The sequence below is a fragment of the Leptinotarsa decemlineata genome, unplaced genomic scaffold (genome assembly GCF_025532065.1).
Source record: "Leptinotarsa decemlineata unplaced genomic scaffold, Ldec_3_MD MMD2_tig00000090_RagTag_RagTag, whole genome shotgun sequence".
Taxonomy (NCBI): domain Eukaryota; kingdom Metazoa; phylum Arthropoda; class Insecta; order Coleoptera; family Chrysomelidae; genus Leptinotarsa; species Leptinotarsa decemlineata.
Window position 1 is genome coordinate 1,699,831 of NW_027412541.1, and position 27,438 is coordinate 1,727,268.

Here is a 27,438-nt window from a genome sequence, read left to right on the forward strand (position 1 = left end):
GATTTATCAAAGGCATTCGACTGCGTAAATCATGGAATACTGCTCCGCAAACTTGAAGTTTATGGGTTTCGAGGCACGGTACTGTCCTGGCTCAGGTCATACTTATCGGAGCGTTGCCAAATTATATCATTTAATGAAATTGAGTCTGGAAAGCAAGTAATTGAGAGTGGAGTACCTCAAGGATCAGTTTTGGGCCCGACTCTATTTCTCATTTATATTAACGACCTCGCCAACTTAGATATCAATGGTGAAATTACTATTTGTGCAGATGATACATCGAGTCTATGGCACAACAAAAGCTCTTCAGAGCTTAACTACCACATGAGCATAGATATAGAAAAAGTTAAGAATTGGTGTGATTCCAATCTTCTAACTTTCAATATAAGCAAAACAAATATCATAACATTCAAGGGCGACTTAGATGATGTTTATTTGGACAAGGAACAAATCTCCATTTCTACGGATAATAAATTTCTGGGACTTCTGATTGATAATAAATTGAATTTGGTAACCATATTACAAAACTATGCAATCGATTAGCTTCAGGTTGCTTTGCGGTTCGTGTCATTGCTAATGAGTTGAATTTGGGTATAGCGAAGAACGTATACTACGCACTAATAGAATCTCATCTTCGTTATGGAATCTGCTTCTGGGGCGCTTGTGCTCAGTATTTATTTCAAAGAGTATTCTCTCTCCAAAAAAGGGCAATTAGATACCTATGTAGTTCTGATTACCGTGAATCCTGTCGTCCCTTGTTTATGCAACATGGAGTTCTGACATTGATTTGTATCTACATTTTGGAAATGGCTTGCCTCATGCACAAGAAATACCAAGCTATAATTACTTCTGAGTCAACCTATAACACTCGCTCCTCTCACTTGATCTCGCTTCCAATTCCCTCCTCAACCTTAATTCGCAACTCTCTAATTTTTGAGGGCAAGAAAATTTTCAATCACCTTCCCCTAACCTTGCGTGTCATCAAAAGCGAAGTCAAGTTCAGAAAATCTGTAAAAATGCTCATAGTTGGGAGGGCCTACTATACCCTGGAAGAATACTTTCAGGATTATTTTAGCTGAGATCTCTATCTATGGCGGCGGTCATATAACGTATGCCTAATTCTTCATATATTTAGAGGTAGTCCTTGTAATTTCATGTACAAAATGTAAAAATTTTTTCTTTTTGTTTTTCCGGCATGTTACTTTATTCATTTAATTGGCACATAGTAGTTTTGTCGTTCAATCTTATTTGGCTTAGTGGTGTAAATCTTGTTGCTTTTGTATATGCAATTATGTCCGCTTATTGTAAGTGTGAATTTATGTGTATTTATGATCTCCTTGCTAACGTTATATTTGTGATGTTATCATGGTGACTGTATGCTTTGTCATGAGAATTGTTATTCTTGGACAATAAAGTATATTTTGATTTTTTGATTTGACAACATTGAAGAAAAATCAGCAGGAATCTACTACTTTTAGTTCATTTTTAAATTATTTATGAAACTATTGATTCTACTTCTGGTGTTTCTCGTGAAAGCTCTTGTATTTCTGTTTCATGTCAAGTTACTTTCAACATCACACCTCTGAATTTTCTGTTATTAGCCGGCTCCGATATGGATTCAAAATGATTTTCATATGGGAAAAAACTTGCTCACAGATAAAGAACTATCCAAATTCTAAAAGCATGATAGAGTCTAGTCCATGTGTTTTTATGATTGAAGGGAATTTGAGATGAATTCCTACATTTTGGTTTATTTGTGTTAGTTATGTAGGAAATTCATGAGTCTACTAAGTATATGTGTTTCTACAATATTTGTAAATAATTTGGGAAGAATGTCAGAAATGGATGAAAATTAGGAAATTTCATAATTTTTGGGTTATTTATGTCATTTTAAGAAATTCATAATTCATATTTCTAACGAAATTGAGAAGAAATGAATTTCAAATATGAGAATATTAGAAATTGGGAAATTACGTAATATCAGTTATTTAACTGTACTATGTGAAAACACATTATTCTTCTGTAGAGAATTGAAAGAAATTTTAGATATTTCGTAATATTGGAGTTATTCTATCCCGCCATCAGTCGCGTTATTAGATTTTATCTAACAATTTTACTTTATAGCACACACTGTACACTGTAGTGATTTTATGACTTTGTACGCTCAGGTATGCCTTCTTAGGAATGTACCTGACCACCCTATTTATATAATGTTTTGAAGTACAAGACCAGTTTTGAATGAATCGTGTTTATATAAGGTAGTCTTCAAATGTTAGCTAATAACTGACAAGCAACTGATTATATAGTGGAAAATTTTATGTTGTGTCACACAAAATCTAACTTCGCGACTAATTACGTTCGTTATCATTTTATCGAATTGTGAAAAATAAAATGTTTTTCGTGAATTTATGCATTGTATAATGTGGTACCAAAAAGAGCAAAAGCGTCTGCAAACTGTGTGGGATGAAATGTTGGAAGAAGAAGAAGCAGGAGTATCATATGATCCTGATTTAGAGTCCAACGATGAAGATGCAGCTTCTGAGCACAGTTTACACAACACCGATTCAGAGCAATCAAGAAGAAAATACAGATCAACAATTATTACAGGTCTGTTTTAGTGAATCAAGCGATTTAGTATACACAGGAAAAGACGGAATTAAATGGTTGGTCCACAAGCAACCACACTCACGAAAAACTCTCCGCAAAAATTTAGTTACTCAGCTTCCTGGTGTGAAGCAAGTTGCAAAAATTCACGAACAATAATAGATTGTTGAAAAAATTCATTTCCCAAACAAAATTATTGAATATATAACAAATTGCACCAATAAACAACTTGACAAGATGGACCCTTTTTTAGCAAAGAAAGAGATTACCTTGTTCCCGATTTTGATGAAATCAAATGAAATGGTGTGGACATATTGCATCAGTTCGACCGGAAGAGAGGACACGATGCCATTTTTAGGCAGTAGGTACGCAAAAATAGGTTCTCGAGAAGGCGATTTACAACTTGTGCAAAATCAATATGCAATGAATAGACGGCTGTTACTGTATTCACCTGTTCTCATTGTTACATTGAAGAAGATAATTAGGTCTAAAGTATCAAATTTCAAAATATTACTGGTACTTATAAAATTAGTCAAATTTTTTTCTTTAGGTGTTTGCCAATTAAAAGAGTTTGCACTGTATATTTCTCATTCTAGAGTATTGAAGCAACATTCCTTATTAATTTCCACTCAGAATGTTATTTTTTTTTATCATTAGTATTCAATCACGGTACGTTAGATGGAATCTAACACGCGACCTATCGCGTAACTTTTGATCACGCGACTGATGGCGGGCAGAGAATTATGTGAGAGTGATCCAATAATTTTTCTGAAAAAGGGGGTTGATTGGGACTACTTTTCGAGTCCCGAAGAAGAATTTAATTAAATTCGAAACGTTGGCAAGAATACAGTTGTTTTTTAAAAAAAAATTATCATGTTACCCAACCAACCCCCTTTTTCAGAATAATTGGTAACAATGAAATAACTAGAATTTCGAAAACTTATTTTGAACAGGAAAAGTTGTCGAAAATATGCAATAACGAAAAATTATATACCAGGGTTCACAGTAATGCATAAACATTGTGTTGAAAGATACAAGGTTGGTAAAAACAATTCACATACATAGGATATTTTAGAAATGAAAAGTAGATATGTTTTGTTAGTTAATTCAAATTGTTACCAGCATACGCCAACGTGAAGGCCAAAACAATTGTACACTACAAGGAAAATTAATAAAATTCAAACAAACAACTTATCATAGAATGGCGGTATCTTTTTTTTTTCAATTAGTATGGCTCTTTTTCAATACACTGCACGAACAATAACGTCTGAATTATTAGAGATGGTTCATTAATTCGTCTAGTGATATTTTTTTAATCAAATAGTATGGCTCTTTACATTGAATAGGCTACACCAACAATAATCTTTAAATTAATAGAGATGATTCTTTAAAGAATTTTGTTAATTATAGGAGTGGGTAAGGGGCATAGAAAGAATAGAAAGTTTCTGAAATCTAAGGTTATGACGGGAGTAGTAGATTACAGCCGGTTCTGGGACTCCCCCCACCACTATGACGTATTAATTGCTTTTTTTGTTGTTGTTTAGTAACATTAAGGCGATGTGACCTTGAAGGGTCTAGTGCATGGATCGTTCAGAATTTTTTTCATATGATATTTTGTGTGTATGTGTGTGTGACATAGTGACGTAATTACATTTGATTGGTGTGTGTGTGTGTGTGTGTGTGAGAATGCACGGTACGGGGTTTCATCATGTGCTTGTCTATTTACGAAAATACGTCTGAATACTTCGAAGATCCTTCAAGTAATGAATGTTCCATCGGTGTGAGCCCACCAAGTTAGTAGTAGTGTGACGTCACAGCAACAACCGTTCAACGGTAAGAGAGCAAGATGTTCACTCCACGACGTGTGGATGAGTAATGCGTATTCATCGGTGTGCCCTCACCTCTCTCGATGCAGAAAAGGCTGTGACCACTGCTTCCTCGTACCGGCAACTGTCATCGCATCCAGTTGGGAGGTGGGCTTGGCTGTGACGTCAAGCAACTCTAGTGGGTAGCAACTAGCAATGTGAACCTTTTACGATTTCATGGTGAGGGTGATTCGCACTGTTTAGTATAAAAGAAATGCCTGTCACACTATGAAATCAGTAGACGAATATATCTGCAGCAGTCAGCAATTGGTAGAGTGTTATTCAGTTCGTAATAGAAGGAAGACGGTGAGTGTATTTGCTGTTGGAAATTGTTTATATTTTCATACATATTTTCATCATGTTCGTTTCAAAAGTAGACTTGAATAAAATTAATAATTTTATTGTACAGGAGGTTGAAATACTGGAGCAAAAGGCCTTATCATCATTGCCAGTTGATAAAGTGTACATAATTAAAAATATGTCAACTTATTCTACACGATTTGGTTAATCACTTTTATTAACTTTGGAAGATGGAAGCAATGATAAATTATTTAAAAAATGGCTACCAAAACGTATTTCGTTGCAATTCAGTGATGACGATATAACTTGTATCAACTCATCGGGTGGTAAATATACGATGACGTATTCAGGACAGAGCCCACAAAGTTTTGCTGGTATGAAAACGCGAACTCTAGTCAAATTCAATATCATTGAATGATAATAGTACTTATAGTGAATTTCTTTTTGTTTTGATAATATTCATATATTAGATGATAATTATATGGAAATATAAACATTAGTAACTTAGTTTGAATATACTCACTTTGTAACTACAAGTGAAATGGGAATGTGAGTATTATATCATGGAAACAAGTTGGAGGTTGCTTATTGTTTTTTTATGCGATTTCAGTTCCACCATTCAAAGATGTGGATGCAGTAAGTGCAAGATTGGATCGATGTTGTAGATCACAAATCATCGGTTCAACATTTGTCGTCTAAATTGAAGGTGTTGGGTGATGGAGCCGAACATGCAAGCATTCATGATATGAGTGTATGCTATGATGAAAAACAAATCGTTCGTGATGCTGAGAACTATCGGAGTGGTGCAGAAGTTTGTAACAAATTTTTGGATAATGAATTGGAATTGTGGCAACTTTGTGAGGCTATGATTGAACTGCATCTGAGAAGATTCCTGTATATCCTCCAACCATACTTGCCAGAATGGATTATTCATCACTTTGAATTGAATGATGAAAATCGAGAAGGAATTGAAGATGGTTGCGAAAATATCATTATTTTTGCGTGTGAGAAAGAAGTCATTTCAGATAGTCTGTATGTTCCTGTTGATCATAAATAATGTCAAATAGAAAACTTTGTATTATTTTCGTATTTTATTTATTTAAAGCCCATAATATTCAACAGAAAATGATTACAAAACAATGAGTATGATATATATGAATTAGGAAAAATTACAATACTTGATATAAATCAGTTACAAATGAAAAAAAATCATAAAACAGTACATGAAAGAGTGGAAAAATGAAATAGTATCAATAATTTAAAGAGTGTCAATATCTGCTGTGAACTGAACCATCCAATGCATTGTATGCTAAAACTGTATCATGCAAAATTAATGTATATACTTCAGTGTTGTCTGGAAACTTGGTCTTCCTCGTCTCAAACTCAATATCAAAAGTTGATGATTTTGTTGCATTCGGTCGATGGGAACAATCGATGACGAATAGTGGATTATCTCTAAATTGTCCAATGTCCATCAGAGGTTCACTCATATCTTTATCATAATAACTTCGCTGGAAACTCTCAAAAGCATAATAAGCAGGAGCATCAAGTTTTATATCGAAATTCAAATTCCGACGCTCATATGGATAAACTTCAGAATTCAAGTATACTCGAATACTATTAGTATCAGCAGTTGTGAATTTTGTAATATCCTGTGTTCTATCTTCAGATGTGGTAGTACTTTGGAATGCGATGATGACAAAACGAGGAGTTTCCAGAGCGTTAGTTGTTTTGATGGCCCATATGTCTGAAGAAGTCCCACGTAATGATGGTAGTTCATAGAGGTCCCACATACGATAAGCCAACTTGATTTTGGCATTCAGACCGCTTTTTTTATTCTACTCAAAAGTTTGAGCTTGTGTTCATCATCTGGTACAATATGTCTTATTTTCCATTCGATTTTATTTATTTCCAAATCAGCATCAACCTCACCTATATATGAGTTTTTGAATGATCGAGCGATAATCAATCTGTTGTAATCTTCAGCAAAACCCATCAAATATTTCAGTGGTAGTTTTCCACTAAAAACAGACTGTTTGTATCCAAGATATCTTGTTTCAATTGTGAAAGTCCCCAGCCAGATGTCAATAATGTGTTAGCATGTGATTGTACAAATGATATCATGGTTTTCTTTGTAGATGTTATGCCAGGTTTTCTAACAACAGCCACTTGCTCACCACCCATTTCGTAACGAATTTCATCAAAGAGAAAAACAATTGCATTATTCGAGAGATAGCATGTTTTTGCTACATCTTTAGGGGTGAATGTACCTTCTATGTAAATGAAGCTCTCGGCAATATCTAGTATAACATTTTGATTATTGATTGCAATATCAATATCAATAATTATATGTGTGCTCATGTAAACTTATGAGAGAATGATCGAGCACTGATTCATCGAATATATTCAACTTTTCTCTGTTTGTTTCGAGCACAATTGTTATTTTCTCACTTTCAATCCAATCGATTTAAAAAATTTAGGATCACTAACAGACAGAGCGTCATGTGCTAACTGTTTAGCATACACTTGTGGAATGAGCTTCTTTTTATGCACACTTTTCTTTTTGATAGTGCAGCTCGTTTTGGTTTGGGATTGTTCAATACGATTTTGTCTATCATAAATTAAACCCATAACAATAGTTATTCGATTTTCTTCAATTCCAAAATAATGAAAATCTCTTCTTCACTCCCAAAATCGATAATGTTATTTTTTCATCCAAAATACGCACTGTAATGTTGTGAATCAATTGACGACCTTCTGGACTGAAAGGCATATATATAATACTGTGTGGTTCTTTAGTGAGATTGTATCCAAGTTCAACATCAATATCGAATGAGAAAAGAATGTGGGATTCTTCACCATTTATATATCAACCAGATATTATATTGCAAACTTATCGGATAAGTCTCACAGTTGTGATGTTTATTGATAATGAGGATTCATGTATCTGATTTGGTGGAAATATTCTATGAGCGAACCCCATCATTTCTGCTATAGAATTTGGATGTGTCAGATCAATTTCATATTTGGATCGCATTCCACATTTGAATGTATTATTATTGGCGTGTAGATAAAAAATATTATCTGCAACGATATCGATTGGTTTTTTATCATGAAACAATCTGAACATGATATGTTTCTGTATGACGGCATGGATCTCTTCTATTTCATAAGCAGCACATGGAATTTCAATTGTAAACTTTTGGGCTATCGATGAGTTGTCATTACTGATTCTAAAACTCACTAAATTATCAGCTTCAGTTATATTATTGATTGTATTGCATCAATAGAAACCCAAAAGTTCTGATCCATAACGGCTGTTTCTATCCAATTCAACTGGTGGCAAAAATCCGCATTCAAGACACTTGTCCCGATAGCTTGTAGCTCGAACTTTCGTGACATGACTGATGAATATTTTGAAACACATTTCAATTTATTGTTGTACACAGCAACAACACATTTGAGACAATTTACACTTTTTGGAAGGTGTTGTATTTTAATAAATATCATTTTTATTGATACCAATATTCACATCCTCTATAATACAAATACAACACATAGATTTTCGAAGTATAGGACCATCATTAACATCAGAATCTAAATTTTCATCGGGGTGGTGTTCATAACAATATATATGTTTCATTATATAGATGTCATCTTGTAGATGTTTGGGTGACTTTTCCCAAACATATGCAATTTCATGTGCAACACATGCAAGTATCACTTCCTTAGGCATATTTGCAAGCATCACTTCATCCATTTTTTCCAAGGTACCATATTTTGAAAACATTTTAAGTGAAAACCCTATTCTCTTGATAGCCTCCCGATCCAGTTTTGGTGTTGTATCCATTTTTATATGAAATATTATTCAGAGAGAAACTGTAAGCACAAGTGACCACAGAGAACTGTATTAAATTTCTGTTGACGATCATAGTTATATTTGATTTTTACATTCGAACATTTTCGAAAGAATCGAGTCAATTCCAATGGTGTGGGTAGATCTCCAAAACTATCGAAATATGCGACTTCTTTCCCACATTTTTTATATGCCACCAAATGTGTTCCTGGTCCACTTATTCCATCTAAATTAACAATAGCTGTCTCGTTTTGTTTCGAACCTGAAGAGGGTAATCTATCACGCATAAAACACCACGAAAACGTGGAATTTTCATTTTTTGTGTATGACAACTGAGATCGAGATCAGTAAGAGGCCTCTGAGGTCGGAGTTCAATTAGTTTTTTGTTTTGTTTGTGGCTTTGTATGGTTTTAAATATAGTCCTAAACCTTTACGGTACGGTTTGAGGTATATTCATTCCACTTCCGCTTTTGTCCAGTGCTACATTCTCTATGGTTTTATTGTGGCGATTGGCTTCCATTGAAGCCGCTCTGCTGCAGAATTCAAGGCCTTCGTTTTACCAGCAGCGGCTCCCGCTTAACTTCCTAGTGCAGATAGTCCAGCAAAAATTGGTATCAATGGCAAAGGTCCACCGATCATGGGAACAGGAATTATGCGTGGTGTGCCGATTTTCTTCTTTCTACCGGCAGCTTTGAGATATTTACGTGCCGCCTGCAATGCCACAGTGTTACTTTTCTTCTTTCCTGTTACTTTTTTTCTTATTGGTGCTACAACCCATGCCCATATGTCTTTTCGCTTTCACAATGTTGGTGACAAGTAATGCACCTGCTCTTTCCCCAATACTCGTGTCCTTCGATTTAACCCTATCCCTAGCGCTGTATTCAAGTTCTTCGTTGGCTAAATGTCTTGCTGCAAGATCGGATGGATGCTTAGAATATTGAATATCGTGTTTTTTGCATTCAATATCTAATTTATTAATTCCAGGATCGTTGCGAGCTAAACGTTGTTTCAGTTTTGTACCCGGTCCACGGTATTGATAACCTCCGGGTAGATGTAATTCGAAAGGAAGTTTGTTTATTAAATCATTAACAAAACCACTACCTCTTTTAATTTTACAATCATTTTCAATACGTCCGTATCGTTTGATGGTACACATTGAAATGAATAAGCTAATAACATTTATATAGTCTTCAACCACGGCACAATGCGCATTGTAAAACAGAACGAAAAGTTTGCTGTAGATAATCTAGATGAGAAATTTGGGTGTCGATTGAATGGACAAAGGGTATTCAGACATGATCCACTACTTCCATCATCAGTTCGAGGACTCATTATAGGACCTTCAAATTGTGGAAAGACGAATGCAATGATATCGCTATTAACACATCCACAAGGATTGAGATTTAGAAATGTGTATCTCTATTTGAAATCACTCAATCAACCTAAATATCAGTACTTGCGAAATGTTTTGGAACCTATAAAAGGACTAGGTTTTCATACATTCAGCAATAATGCAGAAATAGTGGAACCCTCCGACACTAAGCCTAATTCTGTTTTCATTTTCGATGATGTGATATGTGAAAAGCAGTATATGATGTATGATGAATGCTGGGAGGACCAATATGGATTTATAGTCATTAATAAGGACAGAAAAATAGATGAAGGTAGAACTCGCAGAAGATTCGATAGTTTTATATATCCATGATCTTGTTATTGAAACCTATTCGATCACTGAATATTGTAGAGGTCACTTCATCAGCTAATTGAGCTATAATTTAAAAACGGCATTATGGTTACAAAAAATGATTCTGAAAATGAAAACAATGAAATTAATTTGAAACGTCAACTAGTAGAGACAACAACTCTAGATGTTTTGGCGAAACATTTGAATAATGTAAAATCTAGAAATCTAGCATATGATGGAACATTTGGTGTACGTATGGATCCTATTACACAAAAGCTGAAAATGGGAAGTCTAGTGGTACATTTCAAAGATGGAAACATTTCATTTTGGGATACTAATAAATTGAAAAAATATGAATGCGCAGGTAGTCCAGAATTGTATGATGTTATCTTTTCGAAGAATCCGCAAGATGTTGATAATGAAGAAACTTGTCAAGTATATTCCAAAATATGGAAAATAACGAATGCTCCATATATACAATATCATCTGAAGATTGGTTTTAAAAATACAAATTCTAAAAAAAAACGTGAAGTTATCAAACCTCTATTAGACTCACGACAATATACAATAAGAAGTAGAAGTAAAATTGGTCGAGCACTTAAACGAGTGAAAATGGAGAAAACATATAATTCTAAACCAGTGAATTATGTGTACAGGAATTCACCGAAAGAGTTAGTTGCTCGCCTACGACTATTGGTAGCTTCAATAATTTCAATAATTGAAGAATTACGTGAATAAGGTATAATATATTAATATATCCACAAGTAATGATCACTGTCACATCATCATTCAATGCAGTAACATTATCACTTTTTTTCTCTTTAATCATATTGAAATAGAATGACTAATGAAGTAAGTGTTATCAAACGACAAGTTGTTAATGAATTACATAGACCTGCAAGACGTAATTTTCGTAGAAGAATAACTACCATCAAAGGTTTTGCAGATCTATGGCAAATAGATCTAGCTGAACTACAACCTTATGCAAAAAGTAATGAAGGATATCGATATATACTTGTAGTGATTGATTGTTATTCAAAATAACTGTGGACTGTAGCAGTTAAAGATAAAACAGGTAGTACAATAACTAATGCAATGAAATATGAACTAAAGGAAGCCAAATTTTCCCCTAAACATATACAGAGCGATCAAGGGAAAGAATTGTTTAATAGAAGCTTCTCATCTCTCATGCGAGTATATAATATCAATCATTATTCAAAATTTAGCACAAAGAAGGCGGCTATAGCAGAAAGAGTGATTGGTACAATAAAGGCATGGCACTACAAGGAATTTTTGATGAGAGGTCACCACAAATGGCTTGATATTCTTCCAACTATAACTAGTACATATTACAATAAAGTTAATCGTACAATAGGTATGGCACCCATCAAAGTTGATTCAACATCAAAATTGAAATTCAAAGGTATCAATGGAAATGGAGGAAAACAAAGCAAACCCAAATTCCATTTGAATGATATTGTACGTATAAGCAAGTACAAAAATATTTTTGAAAAGTCTCACACTGCGAACTTTACCACGGAGCTCTTCAAGATTGTTAAAATTAATAAAACAACCCCAACGCCCTATAATTTTGAAGATATGAATGAACAACCAATTAGAGGATGTTTTTACGAAGAAGAGTTATTACGAACCGAGAGTCCTGACGTATATCTGATTGAGAAGGTGTTGGAGAGAAGAAAAAATAAAGTATATGTAAAATGGTTAGGCCTTCCTAGTGAACAAAATTCTTGGATTGATGAATCAAATATTGTTTGAATGTATCTACTATTGTATCTATGAATAAAGTAATGTTAAACTTCATTATTGTTTTCATTTCAATTATAAGTATGTGAATTGAAAAATATTGCAGCGGTATACGTTGCCCCAGCCATTCCCAACGTTCTTTGTATACCAAACTAAATTAACTGTATACTCCATTACCGCTCATATTTTTCAACTCACGATATTGAAAACACATTATCATTCCCAAAACTGATCGCCGTCACTTTGAAATGCACTCTCCAACTCTTTTCGTCAATTATCTCTCACTGATAATGCCGTCTCATAAAGTTGAGTCGACTTCTCAAGCTCTGCCTGAGCTTGCATTTTCGAAAGTTGATTGAATTAATTATCTTTAACAATTTCTGAACGAAGTTCATCTGCATCTTTACATATTTTAGTCAATTCAACCTTCGTTAATGCAATCTTGGCATCTAATGCTTGAAGAGTTTATTAACAATAATAGCTCGCTCACTGTTTTCAAGTTCAGCAATAGCCATCTGTGCCTTTACAAGGCGGCATTTTGCTTCCTTTATCATTTCTCCAAACCCAATGTAGTGGACTGAAAGAAGATAGCGATTCAGCTTTCAAATCACCCTTCATTTCTTTAGGTGCACCTTCTGGCTTTCTCTTCGATCTGTCACTTTTCGTTGTGGGTTTTTGAAGTCAGTGACAATCGATGAAGATGCATTAGTAAGCTTCCTCTTGATTGTTCTAGTTTTCTCATCAACACCAAGAGGAAAGGTAGTTGAAGGGTGTTTGAGTAGTGATGATTGCGAAACGATTGGATTTTCAATAACAATTTGCTCATTTGGTTCCGGCACATCTGCAAAGTTAACGAAGTTGTTAATATCAAAATCATTTATGGAATCATGACTCGATAAATGTAATACCGGAATATTTTCAAAATCAGTGTGATCGATATCAACAAGTAGTGAACCATCTTCAGCAATCAATAGCGGCATATAGCTCATGATGATTATTATTTAGGCCTGAGGAATGTTATGTGATGATGTTACTGATAGGTGATGATGTTACTGATACCTCACCTTTTATAGAAGAAAATGAACTAGCGCATGCGCTCTTTCATCAACTGGCACATGCGCCCTTTCACAAAACTATTCACGCATGTGACAATCTTTGTCGTTTAAGAGGAACACTTTGTGTTGCATGCATTTTGAAATGTGAGAAAATATTACAAATAAATTCAAAATATATATATTTATTAATAATAGAGGACAATAACGATAATAAAAATCAAAAAAATGTTAATATGTCTCTGTTAATGTGGAACGTTCTTTTACTCCCCTCCTCAATATTTGTTGTTCATGTGTCAGACACCAACATTGAAGAAAATGAATTCTCCTATTGGGGTAGAGTTGATCAACCTTCTCACATAGATCCCAAGTACTTCTACATGTAGTGCATACAGGATTCCAACAATTCATAGAATATGTATCACAACGCAAACAACGTTGCAGCGGAGCTGGATCGGCAACACAGGTACCACAAATATTTCTACAAATACCTATATTATTCAATATTATAGGTTCGGAACACTTCAGGCACTGTAACTGTTGTTGACGATAATCTAATTTTGTTCGCTTCGGTGAATGAGATGGAGGCGATAGTTGAATCCGTGACACATACCAGTACATGGCTTAATTGTTTCCTTAGGTCTACTTATTTGGCAAAAGTAGCACACAATAGCCCCTGCTATCATCATTGGGTAGACGCACACTTTTGGTTTTTCATTCCACTCTTTAGGAAACGGCATTTTACTAATTCGATTAGAAATATTAGGAGATGACTTATAGAAACTCTGACTGCTCTCTCCTATACCGACATTCTCTATTTATACAAATTAACATCATGTGAATGTATAGTGGGATAACTTCTCCTTCTTTTTCACTCAAAACGAGTCAAGTGATTAGTGGGAGTCGTATTACCACCTCTATCTATACAATTATATAAGTCGACTTGCAATCCTGAAGTTTATTCATTCACTCTGCAACTGTGGGAAAACGTCAAAATGAATACTCACAAAATAGTTGCTGCATTAAACAGAATATCTGCTATTGATGCAAATAATTGGATAGACGAGTCAGATAATGAGGATGACAACATTCCGCTAGAGAAAGTGATAGTTGAAGAAGGTGTTGGAGTCGATGAAGAGGAGATTGACCTTGGAGTCAACGAAGTTGAAAATGAGGCTAATTAAAACGAGGCTAACGAGAGCGATGAAAATGATGACATGGTCGATGAGATGGTCGTGGATGGTGAAGGCGATGATGAAGGGGTTGTAGCTGATTCATCTGAAGGTGATGGTGCTTTGAGAATCGGTCTCCGAATGCTCAACATCACCGGCACGTAAGAAGATCCCATGGATTTATATTACGTGATGGACGCGCATGTGCAGATCCGAACAATTGATGGCAACATCAAAAAGTTATGTTGGTGTTGTTTTCGATTTTACTCGATACGGAACAATAACGGCGGCTGGTATCAACATGTAAACATCCATGATACAGTATCTATGATGCAGCTGGGTCAGCGGTATTTGTGGGTAAGCAATACTGACCCACAAATACCGCTCACAAATTTCATGAGAGTGTCAGCATGCATAATATGCAATAATGTCAAACCTGTGACAGAATAACCGAGGACCTATTGGTCAAAAAAAAACAACAGCCCTTTTCAGGGCTACATTATTCACACAAACAGGAGTTGTAGTAGTATTCACAGATTGTGTGACAAATGACTACTTTGACTAATAAAAAGTCTGAGTTGGAAATTTAATAGTCTTTGAATATCTGTGCATTATATGACAAATTACCACTTTGACTGAAAAGTCAAAGTTGGGAATTTGCTAGTCATTGAATATCTGGGCATATGATGAGTACTACTCTAACTGATATTTAAAGTTGCCAATTTTTCAATCATTAAATATATATGCATATAATGATGAGTACCACAGAGTGGGATGATGGTACTTTTACATGCATTTTGTTTGAGACTATGATGTTAGCCTAATGTTAACAATGGTATGAACCTGTTTCTGTTTGAAAGTATAATGATAGCTCTGAAAAGAGCTGTTTTGTTTCAGTCTTCAATTGTAGCCCTGAAAAGGGCTGTTTTTTTATTAATCCATGCAATGGTATGGACTAATCATCATCATCAGGAACAATGATGGTGTCGTCAACTGAATCATCTAAATCAGATGATATACTTATGATGTCGTCCTCATAATCATCTGAATCAGATGATATACTAATGACATCGTCCGTATAATCATCTAGATCGTTTAAGTGGTCAACACCCATCTCTAACTCTGCATCTGCTTCCTCTTGCATACCTTCTTCTATACGTGCTGGGAAATCATCAGGAAGATCATAGATGCGTTGCAGAATTTGAGCGAAGGTTTTACTGAAATGATCGGACGTTGAATCTATTTCATGTACCTGGATGGGTCCTGTATTCGACATTGTGGAAGAATGATGTAGAACTGGGATTGGTGCTATATTTATATTGGAAAAATTAAAATAGAGGGAGTGAAGTGTAAATGTAGAACAATTCAGTGTTTGAAATTCGAAAGCAACAAGAATGACGATTTTCATGAAACTCTGAGTGATTATTATGAGAAACTCTGAGTGATTATTATGAAAAAAACTAATAAGGGAAAGGGAGGAAGACACTGCCCCAGCCTCGCAGTGACTTGTGTACACCAACCAAAAAGTGTGTACTCCGTGGAAGGAAAGAAAAGGAAAGGGTGGAAGAAACGAGGAAACGATTACATATCGTCATCTGAATTGAGGACTTCATCATCAATCAGGATGGGGGATGGTAAAGGATTATCTTCGATGAGGATTGGGGATGGTGGAGGTCTATCCTCGAATTCCTCGGACTCATCGTCAGCGTCATCGTCATCACTATCTCTGGGCAGTAGGTCATCATTATCAGAATCCCATTCAGAACCCCGCCAATCGTTAGGATCCGGATATTTGCTGTCTGATAGGTCCGCTTCGTCACTGACAGGTAACAAATTGCACCTGCAATCGATAATCCGATGGTATGTCATTATCATGCTCCATCCTATGAGGTGCCGTCGTTGAATGAACGAAACGCTGCTGGATCGACGCATAGTAAGCCGTCTGATGTTCCTGGAGGCTGTATGGTTCGCTAGTTGAGTCAGGTCCCATGTTGGAGGTGGCTGATCAACTGAATATTCCAACAGATAATGCCTACTTTAATACATTTGAAAGGGAGTGGGGGAGGAGTGGGGATTAAGTGGGAATGAATTGCAAAATGAAAATATTCAATGAAAGAGATAATTGAATGGATAAAATACAATATGAATTATACTCATTGATTTCATTGTGAAACATGTCTTTTTTTATTTTCTACTCAAGAGATTATTTACAAGTGAATAGAGAACACAAAAATTGATGTGGGGCATTTGTCTAGAAGAGCTTGGAATTGAAATAAAAAAAGAAAATGATAAGAAAAATGCTCCAACCATCGCATTGATCAATGTGTACCAAACCAAAACAATGTACACCCTTTATTTCACTTCTTTTTTTATTTTTTTGTTTCCCACAATTACAAATATAAACTACTATCATAATTAAATATTCCTAACTAACCTGAAACTAATCTTATATTTACGCTTAATCTACGAAAAAAGTGTCCATAATTGTCACTAATTTCTTGTACCGCTCTATCGAAGAGGTCTCTGCTTCACACCTTTCCTGTAGAGATCTATTTCCGATCTCTATTTCGGCCCTCCGTCGGTTGACCATTTCAGCCATTTGCCGGTTCACGGTAACCAACGCGGCCTCGCTAGATCGGGAAGCTTGTTCTGCTTCCCTACACCTCTGTAGGAAAGTTTCCAACCTTTCACTATCCTCTCCGATAGGCTGTCGCACTGGCACTTGCGGCACCAACACTTCAGGATTCGCCGGTGTTGCTGGCAACGGCGAAAGTGGCACCGTCAACGAGGTGAATACGACGGGCTACTCCAAAGAAGGCGCCCTCGGTTTTTCCACTACTGCTGAAGACGGCGTGCAGGGTCTCAAGCTCTTACGAGCGGTCGTCCAACTACCTGCATAAGGAGTAGTCCTATTGCAAGCAACTCTGTACTTTTCAATAGGATCAGGCCAAGCTGCAGGTTGTCGACAGACCTTCTTGACAACCCTGTCCTCCTCCTCGAATAAGTCAGGGCTGAGAGATCAGCCTTACCGCTCGAAGATGCTGCCTTCTCCTTGACCATCGCCCTAGCTTTAGGTTGTCGAATGACCTTTTTCACAACCCTGTCCGCCTGGAATAACTCAGGGTTGAGAGAGCGCCCCCTACCGCCCGAAGTTGCTGCCTTCTCCTTGACCACCGGCATGATCTATGCCACAGCATTATTGATTTCCTGTGTGTTGGATGCCATTCTGAAAATGTAAAATAATACAAAGTTAGTTGATATAAAAAAACACTATTAACTTACTCAAAATTCTGCTTCTTCACTGCACTGGACTGAGCTGGAGTGGACTGGACTGCTATTGTTGACTTGAGTCGTCGTACTGAATGTTGAGGAGTGCTCTCCTCGGGGTATAGGCATGAATGCGCGAGTAGTGGAAATGTGGCGGGAGCGCGCATGCGCAATGGGGGTGGGGGCATGCATGCGCAAGTGTTGTGAGTTGACGGTGGAGTGGTGGGCGGGGCGGCGGGCGGGGCTTCGGAGCGGTGGGCGGGGCCTTTGACCCCGGAAAAACGCGCGCTTTGCGCGCAGAATGCATTCACTATGTTCATTCAATTAATACGTCATCTGTTGGTTTGCATTCTTTCATTCTAACATTTGTAATAATGTCCAGTCCTGTCCTAACCTAGTATACCCCAGTATACATATCATGCAACACACTTCTAAATAAATTCATCTTTCTGAATATCATACCACCATGTTCCACGATTTTTTGGTAATCTTCACATGTGAATTCATTCTTTATAACCGATCGTTTCACCCCTTTAGCTTTCTTGAATTCACCATCAACAGGTTTCACATAATACGCTTTTGCACCTGTACCATAAAAGCTCATGATTGGATCATTCGGAAATTCATCTTTGAAGTTACCCAAGATTGAACTTGTTACTGGAATATTGAATTGGTTAACTATACTGTAATTGGATGTATCAAATCGACTTATGTTATCTTTCATAAATTCATAAAAATTTTCTGTATTTACTTTCAAAATAAGTGAGTTGGTATCTGTGTACAGTAAGAGACATTTTCACCAAAGTGTTGTTTGATGCATCCATAGAAAAAGTCGTACATGACTGTTTTAGATAATTTTAATATAGAAAATCCCAAATATAATGGTTTATCATAATGGAATTTAACTTTACCTAATAGAATTGCAACGAAATTTTCTGTGAAAATTGAACAATTTTTGAAATTTGGTCTGGATATGAGAGTGCTGGCACCTATATTTTTTTTTTATATTTCCCAATGTGTAACGAGTCTAACATCAATTCTGTTATCTACATTCTCCATGCGGCAATGCGGCAATTGAATGCATTCGTTATAAGTTGAACACCTTCAGACATGGTTCTTCGGTGACAGTTCACTTGCGTCATAGGAATTGTCACGTTACAACAATAGCAAGTATACATAGGTGTTGCATTGTCCACTCTCATCCGTTTCACTGAAAGCCCTCCTTGGCAACTCTGGAGATGATGCCGACGAAGATTATCACTACGAGTGAAAGATTTACCAGTCACAGGAATACATTTTATATGATACGTTCTAACTAACTCACTTGATGTAAACTGACGTAACCAACACTCGTCTGCTTTTAAAATACAGTCTGATCGGGCCCGTCAAGACGTCATAGCCAACCCCACCTCTCAGCTACATACGCCAAGCCCACCTCCCAACTGGATGCGATAACAGATGTCAATACGAACAGGCAGTGGTCGTTGCGCTCTCGGAGAGGACAGACGTTAGCACAGTCCTCGGCCGCCTGCGTGTCACCATCGATAGCGAGGCTAGAGGGATGCGTTACGTCACAGCCTTCACTGCATCGAGAGAGGTGAGGGCACACCGATGAATACGCATTACTCAGCCACACGTCGTGGAGTGAACATCTTGCTCTCTTACCGTTGAACGGTTGTTGCTGTGACGTCACACCACTACCAACTTGGTGGGCTCACACCGATGGAACATTTATTACTTGAAGAATCTTCGAAGTATGCAGACGTATGTTTGTACATAGACAAGCACATGATGAAACTCTGTACCGTGCATTCTCACACACACCAATCAAATGTAATTACGTTACTATGTCACACACACACACAAAATCTCATATGAAAAAAAAAACTGAATGATCCATGCACCAGACCCTTCAAGGTCACATCGCCTTGATGTTACTAAACAACAACAAAAAAAGCAATTATTACATCATAGTGGTGGCGGGAGGCCCAGAACCGGCTGTAATCTACTACTGACGGGTTGCTTTTTAGTGAAAAAAGTTTGCCATTTTAGGGGTCTATCTCAACCACATGAAGACTTGTGCAGTTTCAGGCTCTGGAGCACTAGGGAAGAATATTTTGAAGTTGTTTGCAGAGTAAAGGACATATGCCTAAAATACGATGTCTCACAGTTGATAAATTTCGACTCAATAAAAGAAACTATTCTAAACCCTGGACCCGCCATCGAAATTTCAAGCAAACAGATAAGACGTTTCAAAGAACACAAGGTCATTACCGTTGATATCACCAAAAAGTACGAACCAGCATGCCAAAACGTCAGATTCAGTCCGACAATACCTCCATAACATATGGTTTCGAGAAATCAAGAATTGATGAATTAAATTACAAACGATCACAAAATCAGCCGTTTTCATGGTTCGAATGAAAAATCATCTGTTTTCACACAGTTTTGCAACGATTTCGAATGAATCAACAGTCACCTATTCTAATAAAGAAAGGATCATTTGACAAATCAATAAAGTGTTTCCAATAATTTGGAAAGCGATGTTTCTGCTGTTACAACATTGAAACAAACATAAAATTGTTCTACTTTTTCACATGGTTCAATGAAAATTATTCACTTCACAAATATTTATGTGGTAAACTTTTCACTCTAAGAAGCAACCCTTCATAACCTTAGATTTTATATACATCCTATCCTTCCTTTGCCTCTTACCCATCCCTATAATCAACAAAATTCAAATTGACAAACTCATTATACGAATCAATTAATCATCTCTATTAATTTAGAGATTACCGTTCGTGCAGTCTATTCGATAAAAAGAGCCATACTATTTGATTAAATGAACCGCCTCTATTAATTTAGAGATTAGTGTTCATGTAGTCTATTCAATTAGAAGAATCATACTTATTGAGAAAAAGAACATGCTACGAGACGAATTAATGAACCGTCTCTTTAAAGTTAGAGATTAGTGTTCGTGTAGTCTATTCAATAAAAGAGCCATACTATTTGAGTGAAAAAATGTCACTAGACGAATAAATGAACCGTCTCCGTCAATAATCAAGGTTAGTGTTCGTGCAGTCTATAAAAAAAAACTAATTGAAAAAAAAAAGATACCCCCATTCTATGGTGAGTTGTTTGTTTGACTTTTAATTAATGGCAAAATCGAAATACTCGAGGTTGCCATGTTAGCTTTCCTTTTCTGTTCGTGTAAAGGTGCGTATTCACCAAAAAAGCGAGCACGAGCGAACAAGAGTGAACGAGCATTCTGTATCAATAATCGTCTGGTGAGTACGGGCCAGCGAGCGAGCGAACGTATGCTTGTTCGCGTTCAAAAAGATCGAGAAGAAGGCGGTACATCAAAGAAAATACTTGTTCGCGATCGTTTAGTGTGAACGGGATTCCCACTAACGGGATCCCATGGGATTCACACTAAACGGGATTCCCACTAACGGGATCCCATGGGATTCACACTAAACGACCGCGAACAAGTATTTTCTTTGATGTACCGCCTTCTTCTCGATCTTTCCTGAACGGAAACAAGCATACGTTCGCCCGCTCGCTAGCCCATACTCACCAGACGATTATTGATGCAGAATGCTCGTTCACTCTTGTTCGCTCGTGCTCACATTTTTGGTGAATACGCACCTTAAGGAACGACTCTAGTTGTGATTTGTGTGATCCGACTGAAAAAGCAAATTTATTAGTGAAATTATATTCAGAGTGGATTATTCACGAATTTGAATGTTCCTGAGTTATTAGGCACTATGTCTGGTTACCATATTTTGTTTCTTACTGTTAGGACCTGTATTCGACCTCGCACGAGGTGAGATTTTGCAATTTTTCTGAAATAACTTCACCCTGTCTATTTTGAGTCGATCTTAAATGAACTAGAATATCTCCTTTAGTTGGAGTGGATGGTTCAACTTTTGGCTTCAACAAACTTCGTGGGACATTAGACTACTGCCTAGTCTAAACAGGATAGTACACATAAACCAATTTCAACAGTTTTCATGTTTATCAGACGCTTTTTTTATTTACATTTTAATTGTGTGTAATAGCCCCCGTACAGTACTGGACAATCGCTTTCATATTTTCAAAACACTTCAATAAGGTCATCACATGATAAATTAATATTTTAGGTATTGGTTGAAATGATTTGGAATCATTATTTGATATCGCAATGTTATTCCCACGAACTTGATTTTATGACTAATTTACTTCTTTTGCGTATGTCATGATATGTTTTTTATCACATGGTTATTCAGGAAAATATTCGACTGACTTCAGGTCACTATCTATTACTAACAATCGAAACATCGTGAAGTAACTTGGCTTGGAATCTTGTAATTTTTAGTTTTTATTTATTGTTAATTGGTTTATTTTCAATTGTTGCTCGTATTTTATTTCAATGTAATTTCAGTTTTTTTTGCTTGATATAATTGTAATTTTCCAGCTAACCTTTTTAATTTCATTGATTTTTTCAGGGATTTCAAATCATTGTATATCATATTAGACAATGGAAGTCCGAACTAATAAAATATTTGCATATATTTTTCATTTTAATTACAATCACTATAGTTTTTATTGACAAGAAATTATTTTTTTCTTTACATACCACTTATTGAAAAATGTGACTATGATGAATAGATAAATAAATAAAATGTATTTCTACAAACAGATCTTATTACCTTATGATGTATTCAAAATGTTTATTTTTTCCATACCTTTAGCAAATAATACTTTAGGTTTTATTCTCCTTCAAGAATCATTTTTTGTGACCGATTTTAGCAAGCAGCATCACTTTTTCATGAATGATATTGAACTATTTAGTTGTAACCCTTTATTAGGTGATAGGAGTATATGTAAGCAGAATAATCCAATTCATTTAGCCCACCTAAAGGTTGCGGTTCAAATTTGTTTATGCTGTTAGCAAACAAAAATTGTTGAACTTTTGTTGCACCACATACGAAAATTTGAAATTCAGATAAATTTAGGGAGACAAAGAATTACTTTAAATGATAATGGAGTTTCAAGTATCAGTACAAGTCATAACTTGTAAAAACTTCAAGCGAACTTTGCATAAGCGCTATAAAAGTCAGTTTATTGTTTCCTTGCATTCCTTGAATGAAATTGAAGTTATAAGAGAACCAAAAAAACACATTGAACTGGAAAGTAGTAGTGAAGCATCAGGAGTTGTGAAGCAATGAGAATTATTGAACTTAAAAACTCAAACATTTCACTAAATGACCAATTGGATGTAAATATATCACCATTACTGAACTTTTTTTTTCAGAAAACGACATTAAATGATTGATGTAGAATTGATATAATATGCTCTAAGTCACAGGTAATCATAATTTGAGTATTTATCTTAGGTATAAAAGTTGAGAGATGCTACAGGTAATTGTGATCGAAGAAGTACCTAAGTAGGTATCTCTCACTGGTCATCACGTAGGGTATATAAAAATCAAAGTGTATAATAGAATTGACTTGCAGTATATCATAGACTACGAAAAAGCTACTGTGATAGAGAAACTTGTGATATATATTTCATCAGTTCGGACTTCCATTATCAAATATAATATGAATTGATTTGTAATCCCTGAAAAAAAAAATTAAAAAGATTAACCGAAAATGACAATTTCATTAAACAAAAAACTGAAATTACAAAGAAATAGCAAACAAGCAGCAACCAAAAAAATTAAAAATTGAAATACTAATAAAGCTGAGAATAAAAAAAAATAAAAAATATCATTAACAAAAAATGAAAAATTATAATTCAAAGATTCCAAACAAAGTTACGTCACGACGTTTCGATTGTTAGTATCCACAATCGTCTTCAGGTGATAACTGGACTTATTCCTTCGAGATGTGACTATTTATAGGTCATTCGAGTGCTTTCACCTATCCCATCTTTCCTCTCTCCGCTTCGGGGAGTTGGTCGTTTTTAGCTTGATTAGAGGTTTCCATATGTTACGTATCTCTACGTTAGCTTGACTCAATGCGTTCTTGGACAACATACACGCGGCTTTTTTGAATTTTCTCCTAAACCATTGTTTCTCTTTGTGGATGATTTCAGCTTGGACCCAATTCTTCTCGTACTTTCCGATAATCCTCTAATGAAGGCTACAAGTACAAGTACTGGTTGTGGCGGCTTGTCTTCCTTGTGAAGCTCTTGCTGTTTTCTAGCTAAAGCCCACTTGATGTTATGTTGATGAGTCCAAAAATGTCCTGCTATTTCGGATTTGCTGGTTTCTCCTCGGTGTGTGTGTTTCTTGTGCTCAGCAATGCGAACTTTCAATGGCCTCTTAGTTTCACCGATGTATGATTCTCCGCACTCGCAGGGTATCCGGTAAATGTAATTCTTGGAATCGCAGTCCGCGTTTGGTGGCCTGGTTTTCGTGAGGCTGCTACGGATAGTGTTCCTAGATCCGAAGCAAGTCTTGATGTTATACTTGGACCCAATCCTTCTCATCCTTTCCGATGATCCTCTGATGTAGGGTACGAGTACAAGTACTGGTTGTGGCGGCTTTTCTTTGTGGAGCTCTTGCTGTTTTCTAGCTAAAGCCTGTTCTACCATTACTCTGGAGTAACCATTCCGTTAAAGATCATGTTTGATAATGCCTAGTTCCTTTTCGAGACCTTCCTTTGTATCACAGAGCCCGAAAGCACGGTCTAGTAGGGTCTTAATGATTCCTCTCTTAGTTGATTGATGGTGGTTGGATTTCTGGATCAGATACTGTACTGGGTGAGTGGGTTTTCGATATACAGATGTTTCTCATTAAGTGTCGGTCCTCTTCACCAATACGTCTAAGAAAGGCAACTCGTTGTGGACTTCCTTCTCCATTGTGAAAGTGATGGAAGCACTTACGTTATTGATGTGCTTCAGGAAAGTGTCTAGTTCTGCATTCTCATGGTTTCATATCATGAAGGTGTCGTCTACGTATCTCAACCAGATTCAGGGCGGGATGATGTTTTACCTTGCACTTGTTTAATTATTGATAGTAAAAATCTGGAAAAGTTCTGAGGGGCTGAATCTCTGGAGCTAATGATCGGTCTGAGCGGAACACCTTTTTTTGAATTTTGAGTAGTCCATACCAGTGAGGGGGCTTACTGTTGTGCGGTGTTAGCGATGATCTTTTTTTTAAAAAAAAATAGACTTGGTGTTTTTCCAAAGTCTGGTACAACTTCCTTTCAATTGAAGCAGTAGTACGATCTTCGTGTATTTTCCTCTCTGAAGGATTTCTGAGGATTATCGGAAAGGATAAGAAGGATTGGGTCCGACTATAACATCACGACCTGTTTCAGATCTGGGAACACTATCCGTAGCAGCCTCACAAAAACCAGGCTACCAAACGCGGACTGCGATTCTGAGAATTGCTTTTACCGGATACCCTACGAGTGCGGAGAACCATAGGTGAAACTAAGAGGCCATTGAAAGTTCGCATTGGTGAGCACAAGAAACACACACAGCGAGGAGAAACTAGCAAATCTGGAATAGCAGAGCATGTTTGGACTCATCAACATAACATCAGGTGGGCTCAAGGTGAAATCATCCACAAAGGAGAACACTGGGGAACGCCTTAAAAACGACCAACTCCCGCCAAACGGTCATCTGCCGCTAAAACCAATGAAGCGGAGAGAGGGAAGAGGGGATAGGTGGAAGCACTCGAATGACCTATAAATAGTCAGATTTCGGAGGAATAAGTCCAGTTATCACCCGAAGACGATTGTGGATACTAACAATGGAAACGTCGTGACGTAACTTGGTTTGGAATCTTTCAATTTTTATTTTTCATTTTTTGTTAATGATATTTTTTTTTAATTCTCAGCTTTTATTAATACTTCAATTTTTAATTTTTTTGGTTGTTGCTTGTATTTTATTTTTTTGTAATTTCAGTTTTTTGTTCAATAAAATTTTTATTTCCGGTTAATCTTTTTAATTTTCTTTTTTTCAGGGATTTCCAATCAATTTATATTATATTAGACAATGGAAGGCCGAAATGATGAAATACACCACGAAACAATGTCAAACACCTGACATATATTTTGAATATTAAGTTCGAGAAGATAAAATCGTAAGGTGTATTTCATGGAATAAGTTTTTCATTGATGAATGGTATGGTAATTGTTATCATCAAATTTTTGAAAATAATTATATTCCTACACTGGCACCACGCTTAGATGTCTTTTAGAAAATCGTTTAGAAACGATAGTTGTTGCCGATCGATGTTTCATACATTTCTAGTCCTCATGTAGGCTGTTATGGCAAACTCTTATCTGATCAACTACTACACTTTCTAGTGCCATGATTGGTATTGAATTATATGCAATGTTCCTTAAAGAACAGGAATCAAGTTACAACTAGCAGAATTTTGTTTCGATACGCTTTCCAAACTTTGTTCGATTTTATACGTTCAATATTATCTACACAGTATGAAATATATTACAGTTCTGAGCTATACTTGAAGTTGCAAGTCCCTTTAGATCCTCGGTAACTCATTTTCAAAATTGCAAAATTTGAACCAAACAGACAAGCACCAAGTGAAGACGTGGAACAATTTAAATAAAAAATCCAAAGATTTCCATGATATTCTACAGTACAACAAAAAACTCAATAAAATTTCCAAGAAATTTGTTTTATTGTCAAGCAGTTTCGGGAACGTATATGAAATTGGAATGTAAATATTAAATTTCGAAATTTGAACCTGTTGAAACTAATGGTTAGTAACCAAGGAAAGTGAGGATTTTTGATTGTTTTGTCAACAACGAAGATTGATTTCGTTAATACTCCAGAAAAATTCAACAAAATCAATTCAAAAAGTCATAAAACAATCAGGAAACAAACTGTTATTCAAAATAATCAGAAATTCGTACAACCTATCTTGAGAGAAGATACAAAATTTAGAAAAAAAGGATTGCCTACCATATCTTCCATTGCTGAGAGAGTCCAGTTACGGAATTCCACTGAGTGATCCATTAAAAAACGGCACTGCACACGCAGAGAGAGAGAGGAACCAGGTATTTATGCCAAGTATAAAAAGTTCGAACTTTTCAAATCAAGTTATGTGAATGAATTTTCATAATCAATTGGCAGGCCATTATAATCGATTCGTCAAAGTAAAGACGATATTGCAGTTTCAGATGATGAAATAGGACATTTTAAAGAGTGACTTGTGTAATAGAAAATATGTAGATGACATTTTCAGATTCCGATAGTTCTTATAAAATCATTCATTGTTGCTCGTTATAGATTTCATTACTGAATTTCACGATTGGATATTTTGGAGTTGAATATTTCTGAAGTCTTTATTTACATTATATCATTAAATTTTTTATGGTATTTTGTTGTGTCTGTTCAAATTTTATCAACAAGTACTTCAACAGATCAAGTTACATCGCCAAGCATAAATTGAACTATTACTCAAAAACTCCTGACGATTTGATAAATTGTCCTTATGTAACCAAATACGTATTTGACTACACATTACACACTCATTATTGTACTAATAATTTTGTACGCCACCGTCGCCACCCAGACCTTTCAGATCGCTGAAAACCTTAGCCAGTGTTTTCCCAAGATGAAGACCCAGTCACAGAGATGAAATTACAAAGGAAGAAGAAATCGACCTCAACGTAATGTGAATACATCCCGTAATTTCCCATTCCATTCCCAGTCATAAAAAGTATTGTTTCCCCTTTTCAAAATAAATAATTTAAAAAAACACATTTCCACTGTAAATATCGATTATGATATAGATTATGAAATGAAATATATCAATAATACATCTTATTTCATTTCAATTCCATCAGAAAGAACCTATTGAAGGGGTATAAACCATACTGAAAACGATAATATGGAGCTATCCGTATA

At 35.9% G+C, this 27,438-nt stretch overlaps 1 long non-coding RNA gene across 1 annotated transcript; it reads left to right on the forward strand.

Annotated features, from left to right (window-relative positions):
* Nucleotides 1–2,089: 2,089 nt before the first annotated feature.
* On the forward strand, nucleotides 2,090–25,498 carry LOC141481177 (uncharacterized). Its single transcript, XR_012464789.1, has 2 exons — nucleotides 2,090–2,966; nucleotides 24,873–25,498. It is a non-coding gene; the product is annotated as an uncharacterized lncRNA (long non-coding RNA).
* Nucleotides 25,499–27,438: the final 1,940 nt, after the last annotated feature.